At 40.8% G+C, this 15,818-nt stretch overlaps 1 protein-coding gene and 1 pseudogene across 2 annotated transcripts in view; both read right to left on the bottom strand.

The window, feature by feature from the left end:
• Nucleotides 1-11,313, bottom strand: part of LOC311137331 (polyamine-transporting ATPase 13A3-like) — a 59,426-nt gene extending 48,113 nt beyond the window's left edge. The window contains exon 1 of the mRNA XM_084171771.1: nucleotides 11,134-11,313. The gene's annotated coding sequence lies outside the window, so the exon portion shown is untranslated. The remainder of the gene's footprint in view (nucleotides 1-11,133) is intronic.
• Nucleotides 1-15,818, bottom strand: part of LOC311137553 (transmembrane protein 44-like) — a 40,608-nt pseudogene that overhangs the window by 18,869 nt on the left and 5,921 nt on the right. Inside the window, exons 7-8 of the transcript in view lie at nucleotides 13,254-13,418; nucleotides 11,134-11,162 (exon numbers count right to left, since the gene is read on the bottom strand). The product of the transcript in view is annotated as a transmembrane protein 44-like (transcript). The remainder of the gene's footprint in view (nucleotides 1-11,133; nucleotides 11,163-13,253; nucleotides 13,419-15,818) is intronic.

The following is a 15,818-nucleotide window of genomic DNA, read 5'->3' as shown; positions in this document are numbered from 1 at the left end:
ACCGCCCATGTTTTAGAACAGGCTAACAACCACACAGTTCCACAGGCAGTTTGTAGTCGTACTTCAAGTAGCCTTTTCTACAAGTGACTCAAACAAAGCTTGGTTTTCTAACAACGTTCTGAGTGAAATCAGTTCACAAAGCCAATACTTTCAAATGTGCTGAGGTGTACTGTGGTACTTGTTTACCAATATCACCAGATGTCTATATTCATATATATATAGCCTACGTGGCTGAGGGAGCACAACCATACGGCCCCTCCAACCTGATTAGTCACCTACATATGATTCATCCACAGACTGGGACTCTGTTCAGTCTTTACCCAGTTTTGCCATCTACAGCACTTCACCCCAGCTGTCTGGGGTAATGTTTGCATGACATGGACAAAATTAATATGATAGAAATTGAATTATTTTCATGGGCCCTAAATTAAAGTCCTGAATTGAAAGTGATAGAAATGGAATTGACCCAAACTCTGGGATTGAAACAAAGCTATCAAAAGACATGTTACAGGGTCACCTGGAAAAAACTTAAGCATTCAGCCTAGGCCTAGTGAGTAGCAGGTTTGTTTTGTATTTTTTAACACTTTTGTTCTAAATGTCACCGGGCAAGTTTGTTCTCAGGATGAAAACAGTTGTGATGGCGGCCGAGCAAGATTTGTACACACCGCTCTGTGGTTGAGCAATCTCTTTGGCGTCAAGGAGGCTTTTCTTAGGCAGCAGCAACAATTCAGCCACCCACACAGTTGACCGGCTGCATACATTAAAAAACAACCTTAATGAAAGGCTCGACTTCAGGGAAACCAAGCCTTCAAAACCAGTAACTCAGCAATTTGGATGGCTAAGAAGAGACAGACGCCAGTCCTTCTCTTTATTCTCTCCTGTTCTTGGACACTGGGAGAGAATAGCTAACAATAAGCCATGACCCAATGACGGCAGTGATAATTCATGGAAGCATTGGAGGAAAAGTGTTTTGTTGCAGTCGTGCTCTCAACTCAATACGCTTTCTTTATCACTTCCCCTCCTAATCACAGGGCTTTGTTCCAGGCCGTGCTAACATTCAGTGGTACATTAACCCCTGCCAGTGGCCTGGGCCAGTCTGTGGTCACCTGCCCTTCCTCTGCTCTCAGATCTGGCCAGGACCCTGGACCCCTGCCTCGACTCGCAGGTCAGCCCTGCCTTTTGTTCTAGTGTGTGTACCCCCCCTCCTGATAGAGCCTCTACTGAGCCAAGTACCAGACAAGGTACTTTGAAAACCATGGTTGCAATTCATGTGAAAACCATGGTTGCAATTCACGACTGTACATTTTGTGGTATAAGATTAATTCAATGAGCATTAATTTATGTTAAACAGGTTAAAATGTATCTTAGTTGTCTAGAGGTGAAGTAGAAACAAGTTTTACAACCCATGCAAATGGTAGGAGTATTTAAATAAAACGCCAAGCTTTTTTCTTTAACGGAAAATAAAGAAAGAGCACCGGCCTTTTTGCAAATTCATGAGCAGCGTTCAATTCAATCCTAACCTGTCAAAACATCATGACTCACCCAGTCAAACTCACCTTAAGATGCAGTAGGAGTCCCTAACTCTAAGCCATAGCCCACAGTAGGAGTCAGGTCTCACTCAGTGTCAAGATGAGGGACTCAAGTAATCCTAGGTGGAGACCGCTCAAACTTTATATCTCAGAACAGACAAGACCACGGAGCTGACGTTAGAGATGGCATTCATCCACCGACCAGGACGAGAAAAAAACAAGAGATGAGATCAGGGAGGGAGGTTAAAAGGTCCAATGCAGACGTTTTTAATCGCAATATCAAATCATTTCTGGGTAACCATTAAGTACCTTACTCTGTTTCCAATTAAATGGTCAAAAATAAACAAAAATAGCTTCTTAGCAAAGAGCAATTCCTCAAGCAATAATTTTGCTGGGAATGGTACGAGTGGAGATGGGAAAACTAGATGTTATTGGCAGAGGTTTGGAATTCTTTCTTATTGGTCTATTAACAAATGTATTGCCTGGTGATGTCACGAGGCAGTCTTTTCAAACAGCTCTTACACTAAAAGGGCAGTGTGGAAGTGTAGAAATATATATAAAACAGAAAACATCTAGGTTTTGACTGCACTGGGCCTTAAAGGAGAGTTCTGAGATGACACCCTGGTTAGAAGAAGAGAGAACCCCATGGAGGAGGAGAGGAGAGAAAAACAAAATGTAGACATCATAAAGGCAGTGGAGCCTTAAATCAGGCCACATGCTCCTGTATTAGCTGTGGCATGGCCCTACAGCCTGGGAAAAACTGCTGATAACACCCTTAGAGAGATTAAGCAATATTTTTACATAAGAGACGATTCTTGGCATGGAATAGCCCTCCAAACGGCAAGTGTAGGCTACTGCAGAGCGCCATTCGCACTAGCTCGGAACAAACCAAGGACCTCTTTATGAATGAATGTCATAATACAAAAAACACGAGACAGAGGAGGTCATGACTTCCCTCTGATCCTGAACTAACTAGCTAGATCCCTAGCAAAGTGCCTTTCAAGGAGAGACATGCTTGATAAGGACTTCAAAGTGGAAGGAGGTCCACATATCACAACTCTATGTCCACATGCAACAGTAAGGCTATAAAACCCACTGGCCTTAGTGAGTATACATGTGAGGACCCAACCCTTGGGATATCGTTTCAGCGTGCCATATAATCTCACTTGTTCAGTCCTTGAGGGCACAAGTTGGACTCCCCATTATGGCAGAAAAACGTATCTGGTTCACGCCGTTGAGCTAAATTTCACGGTTGTTTCTATTTTAATCGAAAGCTCTTAATCACGCTTCCAGTGATGGGGGTTGCTTGTTTGTCTTGGGCTTGTTGGAGGTAAACCACAGGGCTGGGACTAGAAAGGCCTCCGTCTCTGCGCCGTGTCCCGGGGGCTCGGAGTGCAAACAGTGCCGGGCTGCTGAAGGGACTTGCACCATGTCAGAATATTTCTCGCCCCAACTCCAGATCAACATTGGCAGACCTTCTGTCACATGCTGCTGTCTTTCAGCTCTCCTGTGAAAAGTACCCAGGCTTCGGCTCAAAGACCTAGGGAAGATTGGCGCCGTGCTTCTCAAGCCTTCCCTAACCACCTCCAAATCTCCAGTTTAGCCAGGACATCCTCTATGCATTTGAGCTTTCCAGAAAGCAGGGAGTTCAGGGGTCAACTGGGCAAGGTCAATAAGAGGGGTTCTAACCGTGATCCTGAACCCTGCAGCCAGACGCAGAAAAAGCAACAAGGTACTGGTCATTACATCTGAAGAATGTTTAAAGGGACATTAGCCTAATCAATTCATCCTGAGAATAAAATAGACATTATCAATGGAATACAAATCAAGGTGAAAGATGATGCTGAAGAGCCTTGCATCAAGACTTCCTCTGCAGTTGGAGCATTCATGAGGAAACTAAGGTGAAAACGTAGGTGGCCAAGAGGAGACTGTCAAGTCTTAACTTAAACTAAAGCTGATACAGCCAGGCTAATCTCCTATTAACAAAGATTTAGCCTACCTCAAAGATGCTCCTGATCACAGAAAATAAAAATAAATATAGGCTAGTAGGAAGCATTTTATTAGTCCAAAGCAGTTTAGTTATTTTTTCAAATAAACGTATTTCCTGATCACTGTTATCCCAAGGTTTACTACATTTATTTTATTTGGGGAAAGCCCTAATTTCCTTAAGGGCCTAGTTGGCATGCCAAGTGAAGGCCAGAAATGACTCAAGGAGTAAACGCTCCGTGGAGAGAGGTCTCATGATGATTTGTCATTTAAAAGAGTGACTCATCCTTCCCAATTGGAGGATGACTGTGACAATTATATTATCATCATAGTATCATATCCCTGAAAGGGAATGGTGAATCAGTCAGTAGTAAAACCCGTTATGGGTCAACAGAACCTACAGCATCATATTTAGTTTGGCCAGTCTTGGCCATGACCTGTGAACCACCACAGGAAAGGTCAGATTCTTACTTAAAGCCACAAAAACAATGGGTTAATCATTGGCATGGCCGCACCTCTGGACAGTTAGAGGGGAAAGACCATTAACAAAATCTGCCTTAGTTAGGCTAGACTTGACCATATTTCTAAAATGACAAACTAGGAAATGGGCAAAAGGGGTGAGGGAGGAGCGCCCTTCTTAAATCGGACATTAATCTGTGCTGCTCGGTTGTATTGTCAACAAGGGAGCATGATGCATCGTTCAGAAACATACATCTCTTTCGATAAAATATGTTAGAAATGTCAAACTAGTTTTTATTGGGAAGGCAGATAAAGACTATCAAAAGCAATCACTTTTGAATTTGAAAACACAAAATCCTACTCATTACCCCGCGTGCTTTTGTTTTGAGTAGACATTGCCATCGGCTAAAACAGGCCACCTGGCTCACGCCCGGGATGCAGCCCGGTTCCAAAATAAGGTTATGCCATGTAGGCATATAGTATCAAAGGATTTCAAAAACACTAATACAAAGAACAAAAAAAATTAAAGAACCGGTAGTTTAGTTAACTTTCAAATGAAAATAAAATAGCGCATATTATATTTGTGCAGAGTTCCATATAGTTCTCCACTTCCTTCTTGGTCTTTCTATTCAACCTTCATTCATTGCTTTTTCATTGATCATATCTACTAGAAAAACACCCACAAATGTCTATACACTCATGGATAATGTTTATTCTCAAGCCGTGAAAAGCATTTCAATGGACAAAAGAAAAGATGCTATGCCACATAACATGACCACTATGTCACTTCCACAGAAGTACAATGTGGTTTAGCCAACAGGAACAATAAGCTAGTCTACTTAACCTCTACAGGATCAGTGTCCCGTATACAGGACAGTTGAGCAAACGTGTGCTAATGTGATTAGCATGACTGTTGTAAGTAACAGCAAACCTTCCAGGACATAGACATGTCTTATATGGGCAGAAAGCTTAAATTCTTGTTAATCTAACTGCACTGTCCAATTTACAGTAGCTATTACAGTGAAAAAACACCATGCTATTGTTTGAGGAGAGTGCACAACAACAAAAAATGTATCACGGCAACTGGTTTGATACATTCACCTCTGAAGGTTAATAATGTACTTACATTCAGTAATCTTGCTATGATTTGTCATCCTAAGGGTCCCAGAGATAAAATGTAGCATCGTTTTGTTTGATAAAATCCCTTTTTATATTCAAACGTAGGAACTGGGCTCTACAGTTTGGACCCCTGCTGTCTCTGGCTCCACACCCACCCTGCCCGGCCATCTAGATGTGTGAAAGTTACTGTATAAGCTAATGATCCATCATGTATGACATTCCTGGGAGTGTGTAAACTTACATTTTGTATTACCATATCATTTTTGTATGTTCTCTATAGTTATGTACTTGAAAATGTATCAATTGACCAATTCGGCACTTGGGCAGACTTGATACAAAATAGTCCAGTATTGCAATACTTCACTGGATCAATCTGAAACTTTGCACACACACTGCTCCCATCTACTGGCCAGAATCTAAATTGCGCCTAAACTGCAATTTTATATTGTGGCCTTTCTCTTGCATTTCAAAGGTGATGGAACAAAAAAACCAATAGAAAACAACTGTTTTTGTGTTTGTATTATATTTTACTAGATCTAATGTGTTGTATTCTCCTACATTAATTTCACGTTTCCACAAACTCCAAAGTGTTTCCTTTCAAATGGTATCAAGAAAATGCATATCCTTGCTTCAGGTGCTGAGCTACAGGGATTTTTCATTATCAGCCAATTTGAATAAGAATCCAGGTTCAACAATGAAAGAATGTCCCAAAAAATGAGAACTAATTTTTTAAGAGAGTAATGTATTCTCTTGACAGAAAAACACAGATAATATCCAAACCAAGCTGTAACAATCTTAAAAATCTAATTACAATTCAAATAAAATTTGATTTGCCACAGTCAAAGTATTCAGACCCCTTAACTTTGTCACGTTACAGCCTTATTCTAAAATTGACTTTTTTTTTTTTTTTTATCCCCCCCAGGATCAATCTAAACACAATAACCCATAATGACGAAGCAAAAACAGGTTTGTAGAAAGGTTAGCTAATTTATAAAAAATAAAAAACTGAAATATCAAAATGTATAAGTACTCAGACCCTTTACTCAATAATTTGTTGAAGCACCTTTGGCAGCGATTACAGCCTTGAGTCTTCTTGCGTAAGATGCTACAAGCATGGCACATCTATATTTGGGGAGTTTCTCCCATTCTTCTCTGCAGCTACTCTCAAGCTCTGGAAGGTTGGATGGGGAGCGTCGCTGCACAACTATTTTCAGGTCTCTCCAGAGATGTTTGATCGGGTTCAAGTCCGGGCTCTGGCTGGGCCACTTCAGAGATTTGTCCCGAAGCCACTCCTGTGTTGTCTTGACTGTGTGCTTAGGGTCATTGTCCTGTTGGAAGGTGAACCTTTGCCCTACTCTGAGGTCCTGAGAACTCTGGAGCAGGTTTTCATCAAGGATCTCTCTGTACTTTGCTCCGTTCATCTTTCCCTCGATCCTGACTAGTCTCCCAGTCCCTGCCGCTGAAAAACCACCACCATGCTTCACCGTAGGGATGGTGCCAGGTTTCCTCCAGCAGTGACGCTTGGCATTCAGGCCAAAGTGTTCAATCTTTGTTTCATCAGACCAGAGAATCTTGTTTCTCATGGTCCGAGAGAGTCCTTTAGATGCCTTTTGGCAAACTCCAAGTGGGCTGTCATGTGCCTTTTACTGAGAAGTGGCTTTCGTCTGGTCACTCTATCATAAAGGCCTGATTGGTGGAGTGCTGCAGAGATGATTGTCAAGAAACTGAAGATCTCGCACAACGCTGTGTACTACTCCCTTCTTAGAACAGCGCAAACTGGCTCTAACCAGAATAGAAAGTGGAGTGGGAGGCCCCGGTGCGCAACTGAGCAAGAGGACAAATACATTTGAGTATCTAGTTTGAGACACAGGCGCCTAACAGGTCCTCAACTGGCAGCTTCATTAAGTAGTACCTGCAAAACACCAGTCTCAACGTCAACAGTGAAGACGCGACTCCGGGATGCTGACCTTCTAGGCAGAGTTGCAAAGACCTTTGTAAGAAATCTTCAGTTTCTTGGCAATTTCTCTCATGGAATAGCCTTCGTTTCTCAGAAGAAGAATAGACTGACGAGTTTCAGAAGAAAGTTATTGGTTTCTGGCCATTTTGAGCCTGTAATCGAACCCACAATTGCTGATGCTCCAGATACTCAACTAGTCTCAAGAAGGCCAGTTTTATTGATTCTTTAAATCAGCACAACCGTTTTCAGCTGTGCTAACATAATTGCAAAAGGGTTTTCTAATGATGAATTAGCCTTTTAAAATGATAAACTTAGATTTGCAAACAACGTGCCATTGGAACACAGGACTGATGGCCGTTTCCAGCTACAATAGCCATTTACAACATTAACAATGTCTACACTGTATTTCTGATCAATTTGATGTTATTTTAAATGGACAAAAAAAAATGATTTTCTTTCAAAAACAAGGACATTTCTAAGTGACCCAAACTTTTGAATGGTAGTGTATGTAAATGAAATTTTTTCAGTTATTATTTTTTACCGGTTTTTTCTTTGTCATTATGGGGTATTGTGTGTAGATTGATGAGGAAAAAAACAATTTAATCAATTTTAGATAAGGCTGTAACATAACAAAATGTGGAAAAAGTCAGAGGGGTCTGAATACTTTCCGAATTCACTGTGTGTGAGATACACACATACACACACAGTACCAGTCAAAAGTTTGGACACACCTAGTCATTCAAGGGTTTTTCTTTATTTTTACTATTTAGAATAATAGTGAAGACATCAAAACTATGAAATAACACATATGGAATCATGCAGTAACCAAAAAAGTGTTAAACAAATCAAAATATATTTTATATTTGAGATTCTTCAAAGTAGCCACCCTTTGCCTTGATGACAGCTTTGCACACTCTTGGCATTCTCTCAACCAGCTTCATGAGGTAGTCACCTGGAATGCATTTCAATTAACCTTGTTAAAAGTAATTTGTGGAATTTCTTTCCTTCTTAATGTGTTTGAGCCAATCAGTTGTGTTGTGACAAAGTAGGGGTGGTATACAGAAGATAGCCCTATTTGGTAAAAGACCAAGTCTATATTATGGCAAGAACAGCTCAAATAAGCAAAGAGAAACGACAGTCCATCATTACTTTAAGACAAGGTCGTCAGTTAATACGGAAAATGTCAAGAACTTTGAAAGTTTCTTCAAGTGCAGTCGCAAAAACCATCAAGCGCTATGATGAAACTGTCTCTCATGAGGACCGCCACAGGAAAGGAGTTACCTCTGCTGCAGAGGATAAGTTTATTAGAGTTAACTGCACCTCACATTGCAGCCCAAATAAATGCTTCACAGAGTTCAAGTCACAGACACATCTCAACATCAACTGTTCAGAGGAGAATGCGTGAATCAGGCCTTCATGGTTGAATTGCTGCAAAGAAACCACTACTAAAGGACACCAATAATAAGAAGAGACTTGCTTGGGCCAAGAAACACGAGCAATGGACATTAGACCAGTGGAAATCTGTCCTTTGGTCTGATGAGTCCAAATTTGAGATTTTGGGGTCCAACCGCCGTGTCTTTGTAAGACGCAGAGTAGGTGAACAGATGATCTCCGCATGTGTGGTTCCCACTGTGAAGCATGGAGGAGGTGTGATGGTGTGGGGGTGCTTTGCTGGTGACACTGTCTGTGATTTTTTTTGAATTCACTTAACCAGCATTGCTACCACAGCATTCTGCAGCGATACGCCATCCCTTCTGGTTTGCGCTTAGTGGGACTATCATTTGTTTTTCAACAGGACAATGACTCAAAACACACCTCCAGGCTGTGTAAGGGCTATCTGACCAAGAAGGAGAGTGGTGGAGTGCTGCATCAGATGACCTGGCCTCCACAATCACCCGACCTCAACCCAATTGAGATGGTTTGGGATGAGTTGGACCGCAGAGTGAAGGAAAAGCAGCTAACAAGTGCTCAGCATATGTGGGAACTCCTTCAAGACTGTTGGAAAAGCATTCCAGGTGAAGTTGGTTGAGAGAATGCCAAGAGTGTGCAAAGCTGTCATCAAGGCAAAGGTGATGTAGAAAATACAATGTAGAAAATATTAAAAATAAAGAAAAACCCTTGAATGATCAGGTGTGTCCAAACGTTTGACTGATACTGTAATTAGACTATAGTATAATTGTCTCTTCATGAAACAAAGTAGTGTGGAATTTTCAGAAAATTATCAAAACAGATTTGGATAAAAAAATAAGCATATTTGTATAAGGTCCATGTATTATTTGTTTCCCATTTTTCCATGTCCAATTTTGACACAATAAATGAGAAAACAAGTCAATTTCCGATTTTCCACATCGTCTTTTGAATCAAATAACCAATGAAGGGACGAGTTTCTTGTGTTGCGCATGCATTGCAGAAATGTAATTAGAAATATATTTAGTATTAAGTATTTAGAAATGTAAACAATTGAGTATCAACATTTAGATGATAGCACCTGTCACAAAAAAATATTTTTTTATTTAGATTTTAGACCGTGTACTTGGCGGACATGTTATTTGACGGAGGATGTTTCCTTCAATGCATATTTGAGTGTTGGACATATTTTTTTGAATGTACCACAAAACCAAAGTCAATGCGCAAATCATTAGAGTAATTCATAATAGAATTACACTTTAAGCAACACAAATACATATTGAATCTGATTCAGTTTTTCCAGAGATTTATACACTTGAGGTCAATCTCTATAGTTATTATTATTAGTAGTAATTATTCAGCGAAGTTGGTATGTTCCGTTTCACTTCCTCCTCATGCGACAACAATTCTCACTTCACATGGGGTATTGCTTGCAAGTCCATATTATGGCAAGAACAGCTCAAATAAGCAAAGAGAAATGACAGTCCATCATTACTTTAAGACATGAAGGTCAGTCAATGCGGAAAATGTCAAGAACCTTCTTCAAGTGTAGTCGCAAAAACCTACATGATTCTATATGTGTTATTTCATAGGTTTTAATGTCTTCAGAAGAAAAACCCTTGAATGAGTAGGTGTGTCCAAACTTTTGACTGGTACTGTATACACATACAGTTCCAGGGTTTCTCATTCCAGGGTTTTTCTTAATTTTTACCCAGCACAAGGTGCACCTGTGTAATGATCATGCTGCTTAATCAGCTCCTTGATATGCCACAACAGTCAGGTAGATGGATTATCTTGGCAAAGGAGAAATGCTCATTAATAGGGATGTAAACACATTTTTACACCAAATTTGAGAGAAATAAGCTTTGTGCGTATGGAAAATGTCTGAGATCTTTTATTTCAGCTCATGAAACATGGGACCAACAATTTACATTTGCGTTTATATTTTTGGTCAGTGTACATGTACAATTCCATAGAGGGGGGGGCGGGGACACACCCTCCCAAGCTTTTGCACCCCCACTTTCAGACAAAGTTAGGCGCCCATGCACTATCTACCTAGTTAGTAACAAAAGCAAATACTTGTGTTATTTTACGTTAGTCATCTTAGTGATTTTAGCCATACAACTACGTGAGGAACTGCATATATTAGCAGCTAACAAATATTATCTAGCTAGCTAACCAAGTAACCTTAGCTAGCTAATGTTCTCAGATAATAGGGCAGGGGGACCAATAATGATGAGTAACAAAGCTAGCTCGCTCATAGAAATAGAATGAGCTCGATGGATAGGTAGCTTGCGACGTTAGTTCTAGTTTACCTGTCAATGTGAAACACTCTGCTTTGGTCAGGTGAGGAGAGACCGCAAACAGACAGGAGGAACCCCATTTCGTGTTACACAGGAACTGGCTAACGTTACACTACTATGGTATGGCTGAGGATGACTGACACTGTGGCTAGTTGCTAACGTTAGCTTTCTTTTTCTCATCACTAATTGGTCTTAGACCAATCCGATCAGTTCTTATAAAGAGCTGATGTGAATGAGATTGGTCAACATAACAATTAGTGGAGAAAATATCAGAATTGGACTGCCTGTCTAAACGCAGCATTTTATCTCGCTAGCAAGCAATCTCCAACACATGGGGTAATGTGGAGCGCTCAAATGAAATAAAGACACTTACCAGAACCACCTGGACTCTTTGACGATCACCTGAGAGTCATAGTAAGACGAGAGCAGCTGTTTTCAAAAAGAAAAACGTTGTTGCAGAGTAGTATAGCTAGCTGGCTGGCTATCTATATTTTATATCGAATGTAGTCGCCTCACAATTCAATATTGACAGCTCAGTGAAACAACGAACGAGTCTTCGGATTAACTGCCTGAAACTGCCTCACTTACCAAGAGGAAGTGAGGGCGTGAGGCACAGGATATGAGATCACGAGAGAACATACGCGAGGTGAAAAAATGGGTTAGAAACTCTGTGGTCAAATAGCGCACATATTTCTGCCATATATTATCATCAAAATATCTTGATTCACCTCGCTGGGGTCACATTTGTTGTATTTAAACATTACAATCTACAGTTTATACATGCGTGTACACTGGCATGCATACCCACAGCGTGGAAGGGTGTTTTCCATTCATGATTCCATCTGACTAGGTGTGTTCCTATTGCATGAAATATTATTTTATTAATAAAATGGATACACTGACAATAGAGCTTAATTGCTTTAACAGGGCAATTTGTTGTATTTTACTATGGATGGCAAAACATAATGAGATCTATTGAAACTAGCGAGAAAATAACAGTCTGTTATAGCATATGATGAGCAAAAACTCATACAGTTTAGACCAGCTTTAATACATCCCACATCTCTCTTCCCTCAGAATGACGTACAATGACATTCTCACCAATCCTAACGAAAAACAATAAAGCCCATTCAGGACTGCTGATTCAGATGTTCTAATCCTTGCTCCCAGTCAGTTGTGCAAACAGAATTCCACCTATTTATATGGACAGGACAGTTTGTTTTCATTTTCTCCAGTCTCAGAAGGGAAAAGAATCAACCTCAGGCCCTGGCCCATCACAGCCCAGAGGCTGGGGAACGCCATCACAGCACTCAGAAGACATCAGAACACACATATCAGAACACAAGGCACTGGCAGTGACTGGGCTTCAGGACCTGCATGTACTCTGTATGTCAAAGGAGCTTGAGACAAATATGGTAGTAAGCCTTTATAGATGTGTAATATAAAAGGAAATGTCATAAGGACACTGACATTAATTGTCACGAGAATTCATGTTGATATAGTCGAGAGGTTTTAAATGAATGCCAAATTCCTACCTTTTATCAGCAATTGCTTGGCTAGCCCTCGTTCTTCTCATAGACCAATGTCTTCAGCAGACATGTCACCAAAGGAAATGTAATGGGGTGGAGAAGAATGTGCTTCACAACTTTGCTTTAATCTATGTATTGTCCTATTATCAGAACCCAGGGAAGTCACTTGAATGCCCATCAGTTAAAACAAGTCTGTGACTCTGGCACCGTACTACCCAGCCGCCAGTTAGAGAAACGGACCAGACAGGCAGGGGAGTGGGAGCTACTGGGAAGGACAGAGGAGCCCATTCCGTCTAGTCTGGCCCTTATCAGGTTTGCTGGGCCTTTTCCAGTTCAGCCCTGATAACCCGGCCTGACTAGCAAAATACAGGAAGTGACCCCTTGACCTTGCGAGGCGGCCAGGGAGTGATACTGTTTTATAAGGGGAGGTCTACGGTGACACATCCCTAATGGGCCTTGTTAGTTAGTGCAGCCCATGCAAAAGCCGGGCTGATAAGTGTGAGTTTGGGTGTCATCCGTTTAATGAGCGGTGCAAACCTATTACAGGCAAGCTGTCTGCGAGGCCTCCTGAGCATCTGAGGAGCGTTGACTGCATCTGTAGTCGACGCACACTGACAAAGAGAATCACAAGGCAGATACACTGCCATACAGTGTGTCTATGAGCCATTTAACCCAGTCATTCAATATTTAATGAAACAACAAACTGCTGGATCAATATCCAAATTGTTATGTAAACTCCACAGGACACTTATGATGGCAAACCAATAACTTATATGACACCCAATGAAAGCATGAGATATGACAATAAAAACACAAAGTTTGATGACATACACATTTTTTGCACTTTTATTACCTTATATAGTCACAATCCATAACACATATCTGACACAATGTGATATAATGAGGAACTATTACCAGGTCATTCACCAGTGTTTGAAATGATCATGCCACTCCAGTCACCCACTCTGCTTGATATGGTCTTCACAGTCTGTCCAATGATGCCACAGATGCAGACACTGTTTGGTTTTGGGCTTGGGTTCTTTGGCCATTCTTGCAGGGGAAACTGATAAACTTTCTCTTGCTCTTTTGGCAGTTTGTTCCACTGTGCATTTGCTTCTTCAAAATCCCACTGGAGAGAAGACCGTTGTTTTGTTATAGGGCAGAGATTCTGTTTATCTATTATGCATATTCACTATGATTGACACATTGTTTATGTCTACCTCTTAATCACATTATTGTGTTCTTGGTCTCTAGGGAAATATTCTACACTGCAATAAAAACATAACAATGTTCATTTGTTCACTGCAGCCTGCAAACTGTGATACTCAATGTTGTCACATGTTCAACCAATGAACTCCTCAGTCCTTGGAGAGCAGTGTACAAAATGTTGAGCCAAGCCCCTGACCAGTAGGCATCACACAGGAGACTGTAAACAGCTCCCAAAATAGCAGAGCCGAGTGATGAATCCCCTATAGGCTAGGCAACCATTTTGCTTGCTTCCGAGTCAGACTGACCCTGCCTTTGTCTTTAATCAAAGATCTTTAACAGCAGAACAATCGGGCCACAATGCAAATCTCGAACAATTCAACCCCTCCGCCTCACCCCAACCCCGCCAGAACAAGCACTCAGCAGAAATGAGCGAGAAACACAATACAAAGAAAATTCCAAACTGCTTTCTTGTGGCTGAGGTTGTTTTTAGAGTACGAAGAAACAGAGCCAGAGTCCTGTGATGAGATTATGCAGCCGACAAATTGCAAAAGGCCTTATTTCCTCATGGGATTTCAATGCAAAAGCAATTAATGATATGCAAAACGACCCAAATTATTTCAGTCAACTTCATCATTTATGCAATTTATTTTAATATCATTCAGTTGTAAAATTAAATCCTTAACCCATTTGTTCTCCAAATAAGATCAAACAACTTTATAGCTCTATGGCCCTGGCCTATAGTTTAGTATTATATAATAGAAAGGTAGGTAGACAGGCACTGCAATAAAATAATCCAGAATAGCACTTCTCAGACCTAAAGGAACACATTTGGCAGGCTGTCAGCCCATCCCCATTCATGGATGATTTGTCAGTGTTAGTGACTGAAGATTATGCAATATGTGTCGACGGAATTGAACAGGAGTCGTTCCCCCCGCCATATTACTAAGTAACCTAACGTCTGACATTTGTCAGACCTTGGTCAATTCTAACCAGAGGGAAAGAATAACATTTGAGATGTTAAGTAAATGGATGAAAAAGACCTCAAATACTTGCATGCCACTGCTGACAAAATGACAACGACTCAATTCAAAGCCATGTTAACTACAGTATGTTCTGAACCCCTGTTTGGGCCCTACTGCTCTTTGACACACTTAGCCAGGGAAGGTTCACATCATTAGCCTTTTCCTGTTTGGTGAATAGTATAAAGTTCCAATTGTTTTCACTCACACCATTTGCAATTGTTTCAGGTTAAATGACATCCTCCATGACTTTGCTTTCGGTGGAGCCAAAGGGTTTTCAATCACTTTCTGACAGCACCCCTTTCATACATGTTTGCCCGTGGTAGAAGTGATCAGAAAGTGACTTTTTTGACCTGAATGCCAAAACATTCAGGAGATCGAGGTGCTCAAAATTGATTCATTTTGCATACCATACCATTATACATCCGTCTTCATCACTGAAAAAGAGAAACGGTTGAGTTGGATATAATTTGAAAGCTTTGTCAAACTAGGGTTATCAAACTATTTTATACATTTCTTGAAAACATTTTATTACCTTTAATGTCAATATCTAAAAACGCATACACTTTTTGTAATGTACACTACTGGTCAAAAGTTTTAGAACACTTACTCATTAAAGGCTTTTTCTTTATTTTTACTATTTTCTACATTGTAGAATAATAGTGAAGACATCAAAACTATTCAATAACACAAGTGTTAAACAAATCAAAATATATTTTATATTTGAGATTCTTCAAATAGCCACCATTTGCCTTGATGACAGCTTTGCACACTCTTGGCATTCTCTCAACCAGCTTCACCTGGAATATTTTTCCAACAGTCTTGAAGGAGTTCCCACATATGCTGAGCACTTGTTGGCTGCTTTTCCTTCACTCTGCGGTCCGACTCATCCCAAACCATCTCAATTTGGTTGAAGTCGGGGGATTGTGGAGGCCAGGTCATCTGATGCAGCACTCCATCACTCTCCTTCTTGGTAAAATAGCCATTTACACAGCCTGGAGCTGTGTTGGGTCATTGTCCTGTTGAAAAACAAATGATAGTCCCACTAAACCCAAACCAGATGGGATGGCGTATCGCTGCAGAATGCTGTGGTAGCCATGCTGGTTAAGTGTGCCTTGAATTCTAAATAAATCACAGACAGTGTCACCAGCAAAGCACCCCCACACCATAACACCTCCTCCTCCATGCTTTACGGTGGGAAATACACATGCGGAGATCATCCGTTCACCTACACCGCGTCTCACAAAGACACAGCGATTGGAACCAAAAATCTCAAATTTGGACTCCAGACCAAAGTACAC

The sequence above is a fragment of the Coregonus lavaretus genome, assembly GCF_964263955.1.
Source record: "Coregonus lavaretus genome assembly, chromosome: 11".
In the NCBI taxonomy this organism is placed as follows: Eukaryota; Metazoa; Chordata; class Actinopteri; order Salmoniformes; family Salmonidae; genus Coregonus; species Coregonus lavaretus.
The sequence above is the reverse complement of the archived record's forward strand: the minus strand, read 5'-3'. Positions and strand labels throughout refer to the sequence as shown.